At 41.5% G+C, this 17014-nt stretch overlaps 1 long non-coding RNA gene across 1 annotated transcript in view; it reads left to right on the forward strand.

The window, feature by feature from the left end:
* LOC109308242 overlaps window positions 1-16282 on the forward strand; it is a 17752-nt gene extending 1470 nt beyond the window's left edge. Inside the window, exons 2-3 of the long non-coding RNA XR_002100571.1 lie at window positions 8463-8466; window positions 16198-16282. This is a non-coding gene — a long non-coding RNA (uncharacterized LOC109308242). The remainder of the gene's footprint in view (window positions 1-8462; window positions 8467-16197) is intronic.
* Window positions 16283-17014: the final 732 nt, after the last annotated feature.

A 17014-nucleotide genomic window follows, 5' to 3' on the forward strand; every position in this document is an offset into this window, starting at 1 on the left:
TGCCTGCCCCAGCTCCTGGTGCTTTTAAAAAAAAGCCCGAACTCACCAGGTGCTGCCCTCTCCACTGCCACATGCTGCATGCCCCCCAACCCTCCTCCACTCCCCAGCCTCCCCATGGCTGCCCCGCCTGCCCCAGCTCCAGACCTTTAAGAAAAAAAAACCCTGAGAAAAACCCTTGGACTCACCAGATCCTGCAGTGGCCTCATGGCTTTGGGAAGGTCATGAAAAAGCCCCCCGTATGGTTCGGGGCAGTGGGGGGCAGCAGGAATTGCCTCCCACCAGGCAAAAACAGTGAGTCTGGGGTTTTCCTCTTTTTTTTTTCTTAAAGGGCCAGAGCTGGGGCAGGCATGGCAGCCACGGGGGGGCTGGGAGAGGGCAGGAGTTGGGGGGCTTGTGCAGAGCCCCCCCATTCAGTGGGGGGCAACAGGGATAACCCTCCACAGCCTGGCAGCACCCACTGATTCAGGTTTTTTTTTTCAAAGTGCCAGGAGCTGAGGCAGGCAGGGCAGCTATTGCTGGGCTGGGAAAGCAGGCAGAGGACAGGCCTGCGTGATTCAGAGATTTGGCAGCAGCTTAATCTCTGAATCATATTCAGCCAAATCAATTCGGGACAGTGATTCAAATCACTGGATCTAATCATTGTCCCACAAATCGGCCGCATCAGAATCCAAAGCGAATACTACCCGCTTTGCATGGACCTAGTAGCTAGCATGCCATAAATTTGCAACCTACTCTACCGCATGCTAACTTGCTCATGTAGCCATAGCTTTATTACATTATGATATTTAACAGTATGAAAGCTGGTCTTTTTTGCTATGTACAGAAAGAAAAGAAAGGTGTGGGGTGAAAAGCATATTATGTCATCCCAGAACGTTTTCAGCATTTTTTTAGACGACTCATCATCTAAATGCATTTAAGCATCCCTTATATTGCTTTTAGGGCATGTAGACAGACAGCCTGCAATAAGATAGAACACAAATATTATCAGAATATATACTTCACAGGGAGCCTGCAGCTGGTGCCATGGCAGTGGAGCCACTCATGAGCTTCTCACAAAAGCTCTCCAATCAAATTCACAGTGCAGATACCCACAAACTGGTTCTGGGAAAATGGAGTCCTTAATCTCTTTAGAGAAATTCAATCCAGAGCAGAAAGGCTCACCTAACACATTATTCATCTCCTCTGCACACCCTATGAATTTCTCCCCTAGCAAAGAGCGTTTGGACACGGCTCCAAACTCTCACCGCTTTCTCACCACTTAAGTCCCTGCCTCCACAGAGTGTCAGCTGCCAAAGGAACAGATGAGCCCTCCAAGTTGACCCAGCTGAGGTCAGAGAAGAGAGAAGCTTTCCCAATAGCCACCCATTTGGCAAATAAGCTGGGGACTGATGCTAAGGCCTCCACCGAATGAAACAAACAAGCTTCTACCACTTGAGCTAAGGCCTTGAGCCAAGCCTCTGTAGTTGAATGTTATAACAAGTCATATCCTCTATGGATCAGGGCAGAGAGGAACTGGTAACTCACTCAGCAGTGGGTTATGCTATGAGGATGGGTCAGACAGGTTTAGATGGAGAAGCTGCAAAACAAGTATTTCTGTAAATCCAGTGATCTTAACGTTTCATACAGGAGATAACTGTACTATTGATGTCACAGGCTGATGGCCATTTAATGGAAAGCTACAATGCAGCTTCTCAGAGCAAGATTTCACCTTTTTTATCCCATTCCATATATAGTAATTTCATCCTTATCTAAACCAGATTTATGGGCTTTGCAATGGTAAAGCACATTAAGTGGTACATAAAGCTTTATGTAGCTGTACCAAATCTTAAATGAATTTTTACCTTTTTCCATGGAGCACACATACAGGTGTGTGTGTGTGTGTGTGTGCACGCACACCCCCCCCCCTCAAAAAGTAGAGGCATAATTTCACTCTGCATTTTGCATAAATGTGTCTAATTACACAAAGAACCTGATACAGAAGGTCTCTAATTAGAATGAGCATTGCTTCAAAACCTGCTTAGAAAAACATGAGGATACAGTGACATGGCATCTACTGCAAAAAACAGCCCAGGGATAATTACTTGAAGAAAAATAAAGCAGTACCTTCGTGTGTATGACTTATATGACTCATCATCTCATCCTGCATCGTCTTACTAACTACCCTTCACAAAAAAGGAAAGGAGGATGTTTAAAAAAAAAAAAATCATTTCCTTCAATATACTCCAATCTACGCACTCTTAAACCAGATATATAGATTCACAGTTGGGCCAGGTATAGGATTGTTGTACATTGCAGATTGAATCCCTTTTGAATTCTTGGAACATTACTATTAACTCTTCCAATTATAGTTTTCTACTTGTATCTGAGAAGGACGTAACATATAATTTCATACATAAAATATCATTTCCATGCACTTCCTTTATATTGTATTATATTAATTAAAAAACCCTGCATCATGTTACAGGAACGATTAATTTCCCATCTAATTTCCAATATGCCAAACAGGCAATTTGGTCCTGAAGTTAAAGGATTAAAATCATTCAGGTCATGACCAAAAATAGAAAAGAAAATGGAAATCTACATTGGGTCACTCTTTGGTAATGTTTAAATATGCATAAACTTTGTCTGAAACCTTTGTCGTCTATACTGAATGCAATGACAAACAGGGAGTTGAGTGTCGCTTTATCCCTTATTTAAATACACAAAGTGCTTATGCAGGACAGGACAACAAAGTCAGATGTCTAGCCCTGAAAAGAAGTATTTTATGTATGCAAATAAATCTGCATAGTATTTGGTGCCTTACACCAGACCGTATTCTGACTTCTCTTATACCATTTTTAAACTGACATAACACTACTAACTTCAGTGGAATTACTCCTAATCTACTTTGGAGTAAGTGAGAGCAGAGTCAGGTCTGCTTTGCTTATACAGATAGAAAGATCCTTTGAGGCTTCCAATTAATCCATGTGCGGGTAGGGGCAGAAACTTTGAGGCTGTGCCCTGGACAATAGTTTACATTATAGCAAATTTGGGGGAATACACATATATTTAATCCTCTATGCTAGGAACGGACTTCTTTTTAAGCAAGCCTCAGCAGTATCGCATGTAAAAACTTGCCATCAATATAGGGGGTTTTCTCCATAGATTTCCCACAATTTGCGAAGAAAATCTCTATTATGGCTGAACAGTGACAAAGCAAAGAATGAGGAATTTTACCTGTATTGTTATTCATTTGTTCGCTTTCACAGGAACCAGCCTGCTTCATTACTTGATTTATATATTTATGTATTTATCTCAATTTATTTGAAAGCCCCAATCCACTGCTTGAGGACTTTTATGATGGTTCACTAATACACTATCAAAAATAAAACACACATAAAACAAAATTGACATTTACCTACTCCAGTGATGAGAACTATAATAACCAAACATCCATTCACCCTAAATCTCCCATATAACCACATCCAAAATCATTTAGGCACCAAATTCTTGGTTGAGAACCTGACCCTAGAGATTCATTTGCTCAAAGCAACCTTCAACGAGAACAAACAGGTAGGCCTGCAGTGCAGCACACAGAATTGATCATATGTACTGTTAGTATGAAACTGCATTGAAAAGTAGGTATCCCTATCTTTTAGTTTCCAGATGGTCTAAATGAGATGTAACTTCAAGTATAACACACTACTGGGGCCAGATCCTCAGTTGGAGTAAATCCTCATAGTTCCCTCAGATCATACCAGGCAAGTATCTGAATATTTATATCTAAATGTAATACATTATTTAAATTTTAAATAAAGGAATATTGTATTTAAATGGCATCCAGTTCTACAGCTCTTACTCCTGAGAGTAATCTTAATTTCTGCAGTTGCTTCCACTAACAACTGACTTACAAAAGTAAATGGTACTCTAAGCAGATTTGGCTCAGGGTGACATTTGTACTTAGAACTAAATGGGTCACACTCACATCCAGCATTCTGAAATACTGTGGTTCCCCATAATATGTGGAGCAATGGCCACGAGCCAAAGTATAGCATCACACTAATCACTAGTTATTCTTTTTACTGCACAGCTAAAGCAATCTTTGATATCCATTTTCTGTTTTGAATAAAATAGTGTGGCTACTACTCATACCAAAAAGCCAGAGCCAAACCTGCCACAAGCCCCAAATTCTGGCAGCTTGCTTTAGAGTGACTGCTGCCTTTATTTCCCCTGAATCACTGCTTTTTTTTCTATATTACCCTTTTTATTGATGGTTCCAGTTTTAATGAGTAGGGTGACTCATCCAGTGTTTGAGCCATTATAATATCAAATTTTGGAAGAGGAAGGTAAGAATTTGTTTTTAACTTGTGTACACTAGGGATCATTTTTGTCCTTGATGTTTATATGTTTTATTTCCCTTAGCTTTAATGGTAATTACATATGCCCACTAGAAGGAAGATAGACCTCAAAAAAAATCACTGAACAATCTGAGAGCTGTAGCTCTGTAACATATGCAGCTAATTGTTATCTTTTTACTACAAGCAAACTACTTAGTACTGCCTGTAATACAGAAAATTAAAGACTATATATAAAGAGAGGATATGCAAAAGCCACCCACTACTGTAATAAAGGAAGTGCGATTAATCATTACATGTGCTGCCAGAGAAAGATTTGCTTGTGGTAATTATAGAAAAATATAACCTTCCATGGACAGAAAGAAGGAGAGAAAGAAAAACGAGAATAAAAATAAATGGCAAGGCACTGCAGCCGCAGGAATACAGTTGCTGAGCCTTTAACAAGTTATCAAAGTGCCCTCCCTGACTGCTTACTCCAATCCTTCCTAATCAGTTGTTTTTTATTTATTTATTTCCTTTCGTATGGAATGATACTTGCTATCAAGGGCAGCAGGCGCAGCAGAAAACCTTCTGTAAATAATAAATGTCCTTCCATCCTGACAGATCTCTTCTTGAAAATAAATAAATAGAAACGTTGACTGACAAAAACATATTTGGCCAAGGTTCTTCCCCCCACCCGCCACCCCCCCATGTTATCTGTTGCTAGCTTTGATTCTCTTGTTTCTTGATGCCTTTTCCTCCAGTCGAAATAAAACAAGTCTAGCCATTGTCCTTTTGTTTGATTGTATACTGTGTGTGTGTATAGTAGTAGGTAGAAGAAAGGGCTGTTGAATTTTTAATGCTTTTGATGTTTTGTTTGGTTTCAGTTTCTACCCATGGATACCTTCTCCCTGTTTTTCTCAGCAGTAGAGCAAATAATTGTACCCAGTTTCTCTTGGTTCCCATATTTTTACATAAAAATAGAAAAAATATATATATTTCTGCTGAGCTAAATTTAAAGCCCAGGTGTTTGCCTGCGTAATGGGTGTAAAGAGCCCCTGTACTCCTCTTTGCAGACTATGTGAATTGACAAGGGAAGGGAGAAGGCTGCCATTCCCCATTTCATGAAGATGAATGGGATATGGGTGGTAGGCAGTATACATGCCCTTTTTGCTGTCACTTACTTCCAGCCTGAAAAGAGGACCAGGATACAATCCCCAAGGAACAAGATATGTTCTGCTTTGCTCATCAGCTAACACATCTACAAACTGGTTCTTTTTACAGCTGGATTGCATAGTTGCAGTCCAGCAGAGCAGCCCATTGGGCTTTTCAAACATTAAGGCCCAGACTGATACAATTACTTGCACTGAGTAACAGTCTACTTCAAGACTAGACCTAATGGTTTTAAATAGAATTAATTCTGGACAAAGACAGTTATCCATCATGAATAAACCATTTCCAATTTATTGCTAAATAATTAATCTGCACAATACCTCTGCTATGTAGCTAACAATTTTGTAGATGAACAAACAGAAGTAAGGAGACTTGAGCGAGTTGTCAAAGAACCCAAAGGGACTTGCAATGGTTTAATTCCATATTTATACATTGGATACTCTCTAGCCACATAAGCAATTAAAACTATTGTGAACATATGTTCATTTAAGTGAACACAATTTGAAAAGAAATTATATCTGAAATGACAACCCTTCTCCCATGAAACACCCCACTCTCAACCTTTCAGAAAAACCATGATAAAGAGAGGACTCTTGCAACCTACTCGGAAGAAGAACAAACATGGACTTTGTCAAAACAAAGCAAAAGCAAATCCCAGATAAAGGCCAACTAGTGAAAACTTTCTCCCTAGAGGTCCCACATACATATAAAACTAGAAGCTAGTAGTTCAGCTCTCCATTGATCTCAGTGTACTGGGTTAAATCATGAAGGAAGAGATGAGTATTCTTTTAAGTTATCCAGAGTACAAACCACAAAGGTTTTCATAGATCAAAATCAATGCTGCCCCTAAACAAACTAGAAGTATATACAATTTGTGAATTACAGAGGTTGTTATTCTTCATGGGAGTAACACTCCTGAGAACTACATACTACTGTAGATACCTGATCCAAAGTCTGTAGCTACATGAAAGATTCAGTGGGTCTTGGATTAGGTCTAACCTGAGTGCCCTACAGTTATCGCCTCTCTCCACTGCATAAATATAATTCTCCCATTTTCCTTCCCACAGTTTCCCCACAACTTCATTCTCAAAGTGTCTTGATCAGAATGAGCTGCAAGCAAGCACTTCATAGGAGGAGAGAAGGTTAATGAGAACTCAAGATTTCAGTGAAAAAAACCCCTTAAATTGTAACAAATCAGCTCTAGTCATGTTATTTATTATATATTCAGATTTAGTTAAAACCCATCTTTTCCCTTAATTCTGTGCAAATCATTATGGAGCAAGTCCTAGTCATTTGTCCAAGGAAAAGGAGTATATATGCATCCTCTCCAGTCTTTAAGAAACTCAAACTGAGGTAGCTTAATGGTACCAAGAAGCCTTTGTCCTCAGGTACTTCACGGACTCTCTTTCCCCCCAATTCCTTCAGCCACATGACAAACATGGTACTCCCACCATATTCTGAGCTTTGTTTTCTCCTTGCAGGAGAACAAGACATTTGCCCTGAGTCCTTAATTAGAAACTGCTAATGTCACCCTATAAAATAGCTGAAATGTAAACCTTCGAAGGAAAAACCTTTGAAAAAGCAAAGACTCTCATGTTTCAGAGTTCTCTTTTACAAGTCACAACTCTGTACTGAGGTTCCCTAACTAGTGGATGGTCTGTTTATCAAGGGAGGTTCATAGGCACCTTTCATCTGCAGGAAAAAGTGAAAATAAAGCAGACAAAATGGAAAGTCACAGTGCTAGTTTCAGGGAATTTCAGTGTTTTAATTTTCCCTAAGTTAAACAAGGTGTGTGAAAAACGTGGTTTATGAAACAAGGTATGTGACAACTATTGTCTTTCTGTAAGTTACATTGTCTTCGTGTTACTTGTCATTTCATGTCTTCATTTAAGTATCACTGAAATAAAGTATGAAATCATAAGCCTATGTACTCTTCAATGTCATTTTAAAGATATGTCCCCCCAATAATGGTTGCATATGCAAACAGTGCATTGCACATGCATTATTGACAAGAAGGATAATACAAAGCCAATTTCCTCTCTCCCTGTTGTATTCAAATGATATCCACAGAGTTACTGAGGGATAAGACTCTTAGTAGGAAGCTGACTGATCATGGGTGATCTTGGCAGGCATCAGGCCTGAGTTTGACATTGGATGTGTGTCTGTGAATTAGAAATTCTTAGCAGTAACAAAAGAATACAAGTTGACGGATACTCAGTATGAAGTGACTCAGGGTCATGGCTTAAGACCAAAAAAAAAGGTAAAGCAAGGTTTCTACATGTTTGCTATACTCCTCAATGCAGCTACAGAGGCCAAGTCCCAAGAGGCAGAAGCATAATTTCAACCATGATTGTGTTTCCTGAACTCAAATATCAAGTGGCATGTTGAGGTTTACTTCAGTAAACTCAACTCTGCCAAGTTCATTCAGGTTGTACTTTCTATGGAGCCACTTACCCACTCCTGTTGCTAACTTTCTTTTGTCGAGTTTCAGTCTAAGTCTTTAAAAGAGTAGAGTACAACACAGTTTAGGAGTTATTACACTCAAGTATTATATTATTTATGTCTTTAAAGGATAGAAACAAACATTGACCATACAAGAAAACCCACACTTTATGTAGAAAGTTTGTTACAGTATAAGGACTTCTTTTTTGGCCTTTGTCATCAGGCAAACATTCTGCACAATAAGCATTTGAAGAAGTAGAACACTATTTTATAATCAGCTAGCTGTTGACGTAGTAGAGGAAACACAAATTCTCTCTCAGGCAACTAATAAAGGACAGAGGACCTTAAAAACCAGCCCTGAATGGTATTGCTTTTGGAATGCAGACCCAGCACAGGTAAATGATGGCTAGACAAGAGGCCACACACCTGGATCATTAGTTTGCCCTGAAGGTAAAACTAGCAAGGGACAGAAAAAAACAAAAAACAAAAAAAGCCCTATGTGGCAGATAAGAGCTGTCAGTAGACAGATGATAGCGCAGTAAAATAAGGAACATGAAAGTTACAAAGAGCAACAAATAGCCAAATTACTTGTAGAGAGCTGTCATTAGGCTTCTGGAACACTACTGTAGAGTTAAAAGAAAGCCTATAAATAATTTATGGTTTAGCTGTTCAACATATTCAGGAAAGTTTATACAGCCTGTTACATTACAGAACACACTTTTAGAATAACCTCCAAGCAGCCTTTAAGTTTTTCCCATGGTTCAAATCTGAGCAAAGCAGATTTTTGAGGCATCCAAACACATATGCAAAATGTAAAAGCATAAGTTTAAAAGCCATTTTAAAAATCTGACACTATGACACATTTTCTTATTGCACACTGGGTGTGTCTACATGAGACACTACTCGCTAAACTTAATGTGCTGCCACAATGGTGCATTAATGAACAGGTAGATGCACCCACTGATATGTATGGAAGAGCTGAGAATTTAACCAAGATTTCCTAAAGTACAGTGCTTTAACTAGTTGGATCTCGTTTCCTTCTTTTTCTAAACAATGCATTTTTAACAATTTGCAAAAAGATGATCCTTTGGCAATTTGTACGGAAAGACTTCCTTTCCACTGTCTGAAGTGAAAAAAGAGTAGATGGTAGAGCCTGTCAGAAAGGAATTTGACAGGCTCCACCTGCATCTTCCTAAGGATATTAGTATTATGTGTGAGATAATAAAGCAAGGGAGTTGCAAGCTAAGAGACAATTATAATTTTATTTATTTAAAAAAAGAGATTAACCTAGGAAGCAAAGAGCAGAAGCAATTCAGAAGCAAAGATGCTATACATCTTTGGAAAGGTCTGTCTTATTACATTATTTCTCTGACAAACCTCATAATGATAACTTATCTGAATTTGTTACAATGTTATCTCTTAATTTCAAGTCATTTGATTTTGTGTTCTGAAACTGCTTCCCTGAAAGGCTTCACAAGAACATTAAATCAATAAATGTCAACACCTCATACAAAATGGAGATGATTTATATCTCTACTTGGTATAAAAAGATAATTGCATGGAAATCTGATGGGTACAAACTATGTCTCAAGGTAACTAGATCAGTCAGTAACAATGTTATATACAGTTCAAAGGGTAAACAAAAAGCCAAAGGCACAAATTTTATAGCTGGGCCTTGATAAGAAATTGGTTGTGCATATGTGATTTGTTGTTATTGTTAATATGGTCCTGAAAGTGTAGTTAATAATTTCTCATAAAGTAGATCCATTTTCTGAAATCTAATGGTATTGAAAAGGTACTTTAGATTTTAAAATACCTTCCTACAGTGTTTGAAATGTGAACTGTGATTTTGCAGCTCAGTGCCCAGCACACAGGTGCTATGAAGGAAACCCCCATACCCATTCCTCATACAGTCTGTCTGCCTGTCTATACTATACTGATCTGCAGAATGTTTGAGCATTACTAAAATTCAAGTAGATCAACCTATATGTATATGTGATATTATATGATATCTGCATCCTCCTTTCATTTTCCTAAAATACAACTTGCTGTCTACAGCTTATATTTTCACTTTGTATACTTCCCCTAATATACATAATTACTATTTATAAAAAAGGAGTAATTAGTGAGAAAAAGCTACTGTGGAAAGCTTATCCTTATATTTTCGTCCTGAAGAAAATTCTAATTTCTTATGGAAGTGAATGTCATGTGATAGGCCAGTGGCTGAGCCCCTTGAAGCCTCTTAATAACAAGCTTCCCTTCTCTCACCCTATTATTGTTGTCAGTGACTTCATTCCTGATCACAGGGATCCTGATTTTCTGTTTAAAACTCACAAATTCTCTAATAAAAACTGCAGATTCTCTGATTTAAAACCCCCAAATCTGTGATTAAAATGAAATGCCACTATATATATACAGTGGCATTTCATTTTAATCATGGATTTTATATATTAAAAATAATACAGGACTCCCATATAACCACATCCCAAATCACTTAGGCACCAGATTCTTAGTTGAGAATCTGACTCTAGAGATGTATTTGCTCAAAGCAACCTTCAACCAGAACTAACAGGTAGGCCATATATAAAGAAAGAGGTATCACTTGAATACAATGTTTTATTGATACATTTACAATTTTAGAGGAATTTGGAAGCCTACCAATGCCTCAACCTCTATAGTAAAATAAATTCTATATACCTATGAAATTTGGTATTTGATTTTGGGTTTTTTATTCCAGAAAATCAGAGCTCCCCCTGCCACCTTTGATATGGGTCCAGCTATGGCTGTCCCCCCACACTGCTTTGTGGTGCTGAGCCTAATATACCAGTGTCCTGCCCCTGCCATTGCTACTCACTCCCAAACCACACCTCTTCAGCCCTGTTGGTACACCTCACTCCCCACCCACAGCCCCTCACCTTCCCAGCCCGGAGACGGCCCCCAGCTGCCCAGGTTAGAGGGCCTGGGACCCAGGTCTGCAGTCCTCAGCCCCCCGCAGCAGTGCCTGAACCCTGGCTGCTGCCTTCAGGAAGTGGCAGCTGCTGAGGCCCCAGTGGGGAGCAGAGCACAGAGCCCAGCTCCCTCTTCCCCATGGGAGGCACAGCTGGAGCGAAGCCCATCATGGAGGGGCAGATGTGGGCTGCTTGCTGCCGGCTCGGGGCTCTCCGCTCTGCTGCCATCCTGCTGGGGCCTCTGTGGCCCAGCGGGCAGAAACCCAGCACAACAGGGCAGAGCAGGGCCAAGCAGAGAAGCTCGATGTTACCGCCACGAGGCCCCATGCGGCTATGGCAAGGTGCCCTCTGTCTGCCCAATCATATGCACATCAGTGTGGGTTTGTGCCCCCTGCTGCTGCCGGGTAGGCAGGTGGCACCTCATCATGGTAGAATGGGGCTCATAGCAGTGGCATGGAGCTTCCCTGCCTGGTCCTACTCTGCCCTACTGCAGTGGGTCCCACCTGCTGGGCCATGGAGGCCCTAGGGAGAGGGCAGGATGGAACCTGAGCCCACAGTGGGCAGCCTGCACTCACCCCCACCTCATGCACAAATCTTGGGGGGGTACATGCCCACCATGCCCCCTGGGAGTGCACACAGTGGCAGGAAGCCAGCCCTTCCATGGCACCCCAGGCAAGCAACCCTGTCCTGCTCCCTCCTGGGCCCTGTGGCTGCACATGACGGGGAACCTGGGCTGCCCGGCAGCCCCAGGCTCAGGTCTACCCAAGTCTCTCCCTCCCTCGCTATGAGGGCCTCCATTCTACCCCCTGCCCAGAGTTACCTGTGGGAGCTGCTCTCCAGGCTGTGTGGCAGCCTTGTGCATGTGTATGTGCACACATGCACACGGTATCACCTGCCTGACCACCTTTCTCCCACTCCCCCCCAGCTCCTCGCAGACTGAAACTCTGCCAGCCTGCAAGGGGAAACCCACCTTAACCCACATTTTTCTCCTTAAAGAGACAATCCAGGTTTTTCCATTACAAATGGAAAACCTGGTTCACTGCTGATCACCACACTTTCCATGATAGATGCTGATAGAGGAAAGAGATATTGTGTCTGAGATGGCCTAATTCTAGCATGGTGAGGGCTTTGCAACGAACATCCGGGTAATGTGTGGCATAGCAGACCTTATTCTTGGTATAAATGTGAGAAAGTCTGAAGGCTGTTCTATTGCTGCCAGTGACTTCCAGGGGCTGTGTGAGACAGCCCATACACACACTTTTTGCAGCTATGTGGATGGCTTGACGTGAGAGTTTGTATGGATGGTTCTAACGTAGTAAAATTTGTTTAGACAGGATGAATCCTCAAGAATCCAGTTAAGCTTCCTTTAGAACTGCTGTACACCACAGAGCCCTCTTGAAAAATCAGTGCTATGACAACCAAATTTAGGGCAAAAACTGTACTCACGCTTCCATGAATGCAACTCATTTAAGGTCAATTTGATTTTACAGGCAGAATTGATTGCAGATTTTTGCCTTGAAGGCCAAGCAATATACAGTTAAAAATAAATAAGTAAACAAATGCATACATACATACATAAAAAGAACCCAAGTCTTAATATAGAAATTTGACAAATAAAGTTTCAGCCAAGTAATATAAGTACCGTAAAAACATATATAAAATCAAGGATAGTTTTATAGTGTTGCTTCTTTTAGCATTCATGTTTTTTGTGCCACACTGAAGTGCATATGATTAGATATTATGAGAGTCTATAAATAAAATAATAAAATATAGTTTGGGAGTTTAACCTGAAATAATGGGATTCCTTTCCTGAGCAGCTTCAAAACAAACAAAAAGAATAGCTATGTGCTAGAAATGAATCATCACACACATGGATTTGGCAGTAGGTGTTTGTGAACACAACCAGCAGAAGATTTTGAAGCATTAAATCACACAGCTCATTAAATCTCCTCAATACTGCTATCATTTACTACAACCTCCAGATGGAAAGTTAAGGAGGAAGAAGAGGCAAGTTGCCTAATTAAAGGAGCCTGGAGGATTAGTTTTTTTTGAGAAGTTAAATTTCTCAGCATGTTCCATATTATATCCCTTCAGCGACAGTCACATGCCGAGTTTCTTTCAGAACACACTGACCCTGTGTTCCTTATTCAGTTATCAGTCAGACCTAATCAAGGACACTCCAGTTGGATTCGATACAACTTGGCTACATGTGTGCAAGACAAGGGTAGAATTGTATATTTTGCTAAAATATGAAAAACTGATCCAAACCACCTTCTCCGTTGGAAGTTTCCCTCACTTCCCAAGCATTCTGTTTTTCTTTTTCCTAAAATAATTTTTAGTATTCCAGCCAAGACTTTTCTTCAGTGTGGTCTTTTTAAAACCTTCCATAAGCCCCTGATGTTGCAATGTTTCCAGGCTACTTCTGCATCAGAATTCATTGGAAATTTGGAACTTCCTTAAAGATTCAACAGGACATTACAATAGAAAATAACCTGAAATACATGCAGCAAATACTATAAAAGAACATTGTGTGCTTTGATACTGGAACTCAGCATCTGAAAAGTTAGCTTTCCACTGAGTTCTTACAACATTAGATGGATAGGTCTAAAAATATAACCTAACAATATACACAAGGGACCTACCTGAGTGCCTGAATGTCACTTGAGATGCCCAATTTTAAAATTTATATTCTAAAATCCCCATGAAACCTTTGAATGTAGGAACCTTAATCCCATACGTGCCTAAATTTCTGCCCCTACCTACACATGCATAAACGAGCCTGTGATAGTCTTATACTGTTTCGCATCATCTCAAGCCTAAAGCCCAGATTCACAAAACAGGCATTCCCTCTCCTACTGGGCTTCATCCCATAGATACACTCTGAATATGCTGACCCCACACAAAATAAAAACCACCAAAATAGCTGCCAGCACTTTTCCTTTTACCTGAATGATAGTATTCACAACCCTTCTCTGAGTAATTCAGAACAGGAACTTGCACAGTGATCCCCATCTTTCAGACGTTATTACCATGGGGCAATAAGGTAATTAGCTCTCTCACTCTCTCCTCATGAAGCACATAAATAATTGAAATGTTTATGAGGGCAGGGACCAACTCTCTAGACAAAGCTGTAGAATTCTTCTCTCTCATGCCTGCTAGTTTAGGTTTTGCAAAAATCAGCCTTACACCCTCCCCCCACTTTTGAATCAACACCAAATGTTTAGGCTCAGAAACAATAAAGGATTTAAATAACTTGATTTACTTTTATTTTATAGTTTTCCAGGCACTTCATTTCCTGTTGTGGCATATTCCAAGAAACACCCAGTGCTTACCAGTGCTGAGCACCAGGGTGCTTAGTTCACAGCTTAGCCAGAGATCCCAAAATGGGGCAAGCACCTGCATATGTCTTCTGCAGGGCTGAACCTGCAGGTATGTCCAGAGCAAGTCTAATGCCTAACATCTGTAAATCCCCAGTCCAAGTAGGCTGGATGCAGGTTCTCTATAGGTAGAGGAGCTGCATGGCATCTCTATAAAAAGATAATGATGGATTTGGAAAAATATGAAGATAGTCACAGATATCCAGCCTGAGAAAGAGAGACAGTTGTGGGAAGAGAGTGTATCAGTGGGTAGGCCACACTTATTTCCCATCCAGAGAGGCATTGCCCAAACCTTCTTATCCAATTATCCTCCACGCAGTGTGGCCTTATATCTTTATCCTGACTCTTTTTCCCCGCTGCACAGGTGGTAAAGGTTAACCAAACCAAGCCTTTTCACTCCTATAGTGCAAAGAAGTTAACAGGCCAAGGAAAGAATACGCTTGGTCCTACAAAAGTAATAAGTAGCAGAGAAAGCATTTAGTGTCCTAAAGCTCTGATAGAAGCATTTCTATCGATCCAACGGGGCACTAGAACACAGTCCCAAAAAAGATCAACAAGATATACTTGCATGCTTTATCCTCAATATGTAGCAATGTCTTTCAGCCTCCATCTGAGAGCAAATGAAAGAGATGTGGAGTTGAAGTAGAATGAGGATAAGAAAAGGAGGAAGAAAGAGGTGCTAACAGAGGCTACAGAAGTCTTATGGAGGCATCCGCAACAAGCAGGTGCTCTCATGCAACTCTCAGCATTGGTCTGGGGATGGATAATCAGACTGCCTTCTGCAAGGCATTCTGAGTTGCTACAAGAACGTGCAGGTTACTTTTTTCACATCTAAAAATTGATCACTTCTGATACACTAAAGACAGGACAAAACAACATCAGTGGATGCGATGTGTAAACAAACATCCAGAATTTGATCCCAGTCTAACCATAGTGAAAGGAAGCAAAGGGGTGATGAGCAGTTGCTGTGTGACTGGTCTCCTGGTCACCTACACCTACTTATGCTGCTATCAGAAAGTGGACTTTTGCCAGTCAAGATGACATCAGAATCAGGCCCACTGTGTTTTTGGCCGAAATTGACACCTGATAAACACACCGTTTATGTTTGTAACCCTGGGCGCGACACTACACGCACCCTCACCTGAATAGTGGGATCCTGGGGTACCCGGTAGCCAGTACCCCTGCCCAGCCCCCCTGGGAAGCTGCTGCAGTACCCTTGAGCAGAGAGCCTCCCTTTACAATCAAGCACCCTTGCAGACAATTCTCAGAATATTTATAAGATTTAATTATTTACAACATAACAAATAACCATTAAATAAACACACTGATATACCCACTAATAAACCCTCAAGAACTTATTTACACAGTCTCTCACTTGCACAGGTGTACTGGGAATCCCATGTGCATTGCCCCTGGCAGGGTGTCTCAGGGAGCAGAGCTGTCTGTGTCCCTGCACGTGGTCTGTGGACACTCCCTGGTGCTGGTGTCCGTCTCTGTGCTCCTGGGGTCTGCGGGCAGCAAGGATCTCCAGGCATCGGATGGTGGCTCCTGCTCTACAGTCCCTGCCAAACAGCCTTCCCCTGCTTTTGACCCCCATCCCTAGTTCAGCAGGGAGCAGTGTCTGAGCTGCAGACTGTAGCAACTCTCCTGTCCCACACAGCCTCACAGCCCAGCAAAACACAACCTCTCCCTGGGCTTTGCCTGCCCCTGGAACTCCTCACCCATCAGGGAAAACAGGGCAGACTCCAACCCCCGCTTCCCCCCTGCCCCCAGCTCTGCTGGGCTCACCCAGCCAGTCACCAGGCTGCAGGCAGGTCTTTCCTTGCTTGGAGTCTACCCACAATCAGCCGCCCTCTGAACCTGCCTCCGCAGGCTCCGGGGCTGGAGAGAGGAACTGGATACTGTATCTCATCCCATTTCTGCTGCTTCACAGGGCATTCCTAGGGGCACTCCTAGGGGCTCTCCGAGAGACCACTGTGTTGAGACTCTGTCTCCGGCCTTCAGCCTGCCCTCCGCCCCACTCTCTCTCTCGTTCCCTCCCCGCGGGAAAACTGCTCCCCCCTTTTATCCAAGGCCCTCAGCCAATCCCAGCCCAAGGCCCTTCCCGGGCTTTTGCTAACGGCTCTATTTCAGAACTTTGATGGGGTTACCTCACCCCTCCCACTTCCAACAGGGCCGCCTCCAAAATAGCTTCACTTGCCCTCAGAGCCTACAGTGTCCCCGCTTGGACAAACTCTTGTCTCTCTGCTGGGCACCCCTTCCCATTCTTTCAGGTGGGTCCATTTTTTAAATACTGCTACATGTTCATATTGCTGCAGGGACCTATTTTAAGGAGAATATGCTATCCTATTTTGATTACAACTCAGATAATGACCTGAATAGCATGGATATATGCAGGTCATTGAACAGCAAATAAGCAACTCTGAAATCTATACAGCATTTCTTCTCATACCATATCATCACAGGCCTCTTTACAGGGCAGAGAAATGGAGAGGGGTCTTTCTAAATGAGAAGCTGTTTGGGTGTACAATGAGAAGACTTTTTTTCTTTTAATCTTCCCTTAAGTTACCTTTTGAACTGTGTTTTCATGTAATAATTCTATAATGGTAGTAAATTGCAGACAGAGTAAGAAAGCACCTTCAATACAGATTTGATTAAAATCATTCAGAGGGCTCTGCCAAAGAGACCAGTTGAGATTGTCTTTAACCTACACTCTAAGGTGTCTGCTTGAAATGCACAAAGATACAAATATGCTTCTCAT

The sequence above is a fragment of the Crocodylus porosus genome, unplaced genomic scaffold, assembly GCF_001723895.1.
Source record: "Crocodylus porosus isolate Cpor-Errol unplaced genomic scaffold, CroPor_comp1, whole genome shotgun sequence".
Taxonomy (NCBI): domain Eukaryota; kingdom Metazoa; phylum Chordata; order Crocodylia; family Crocodylidae; genus Crocodylus; species Crocodylus porosus.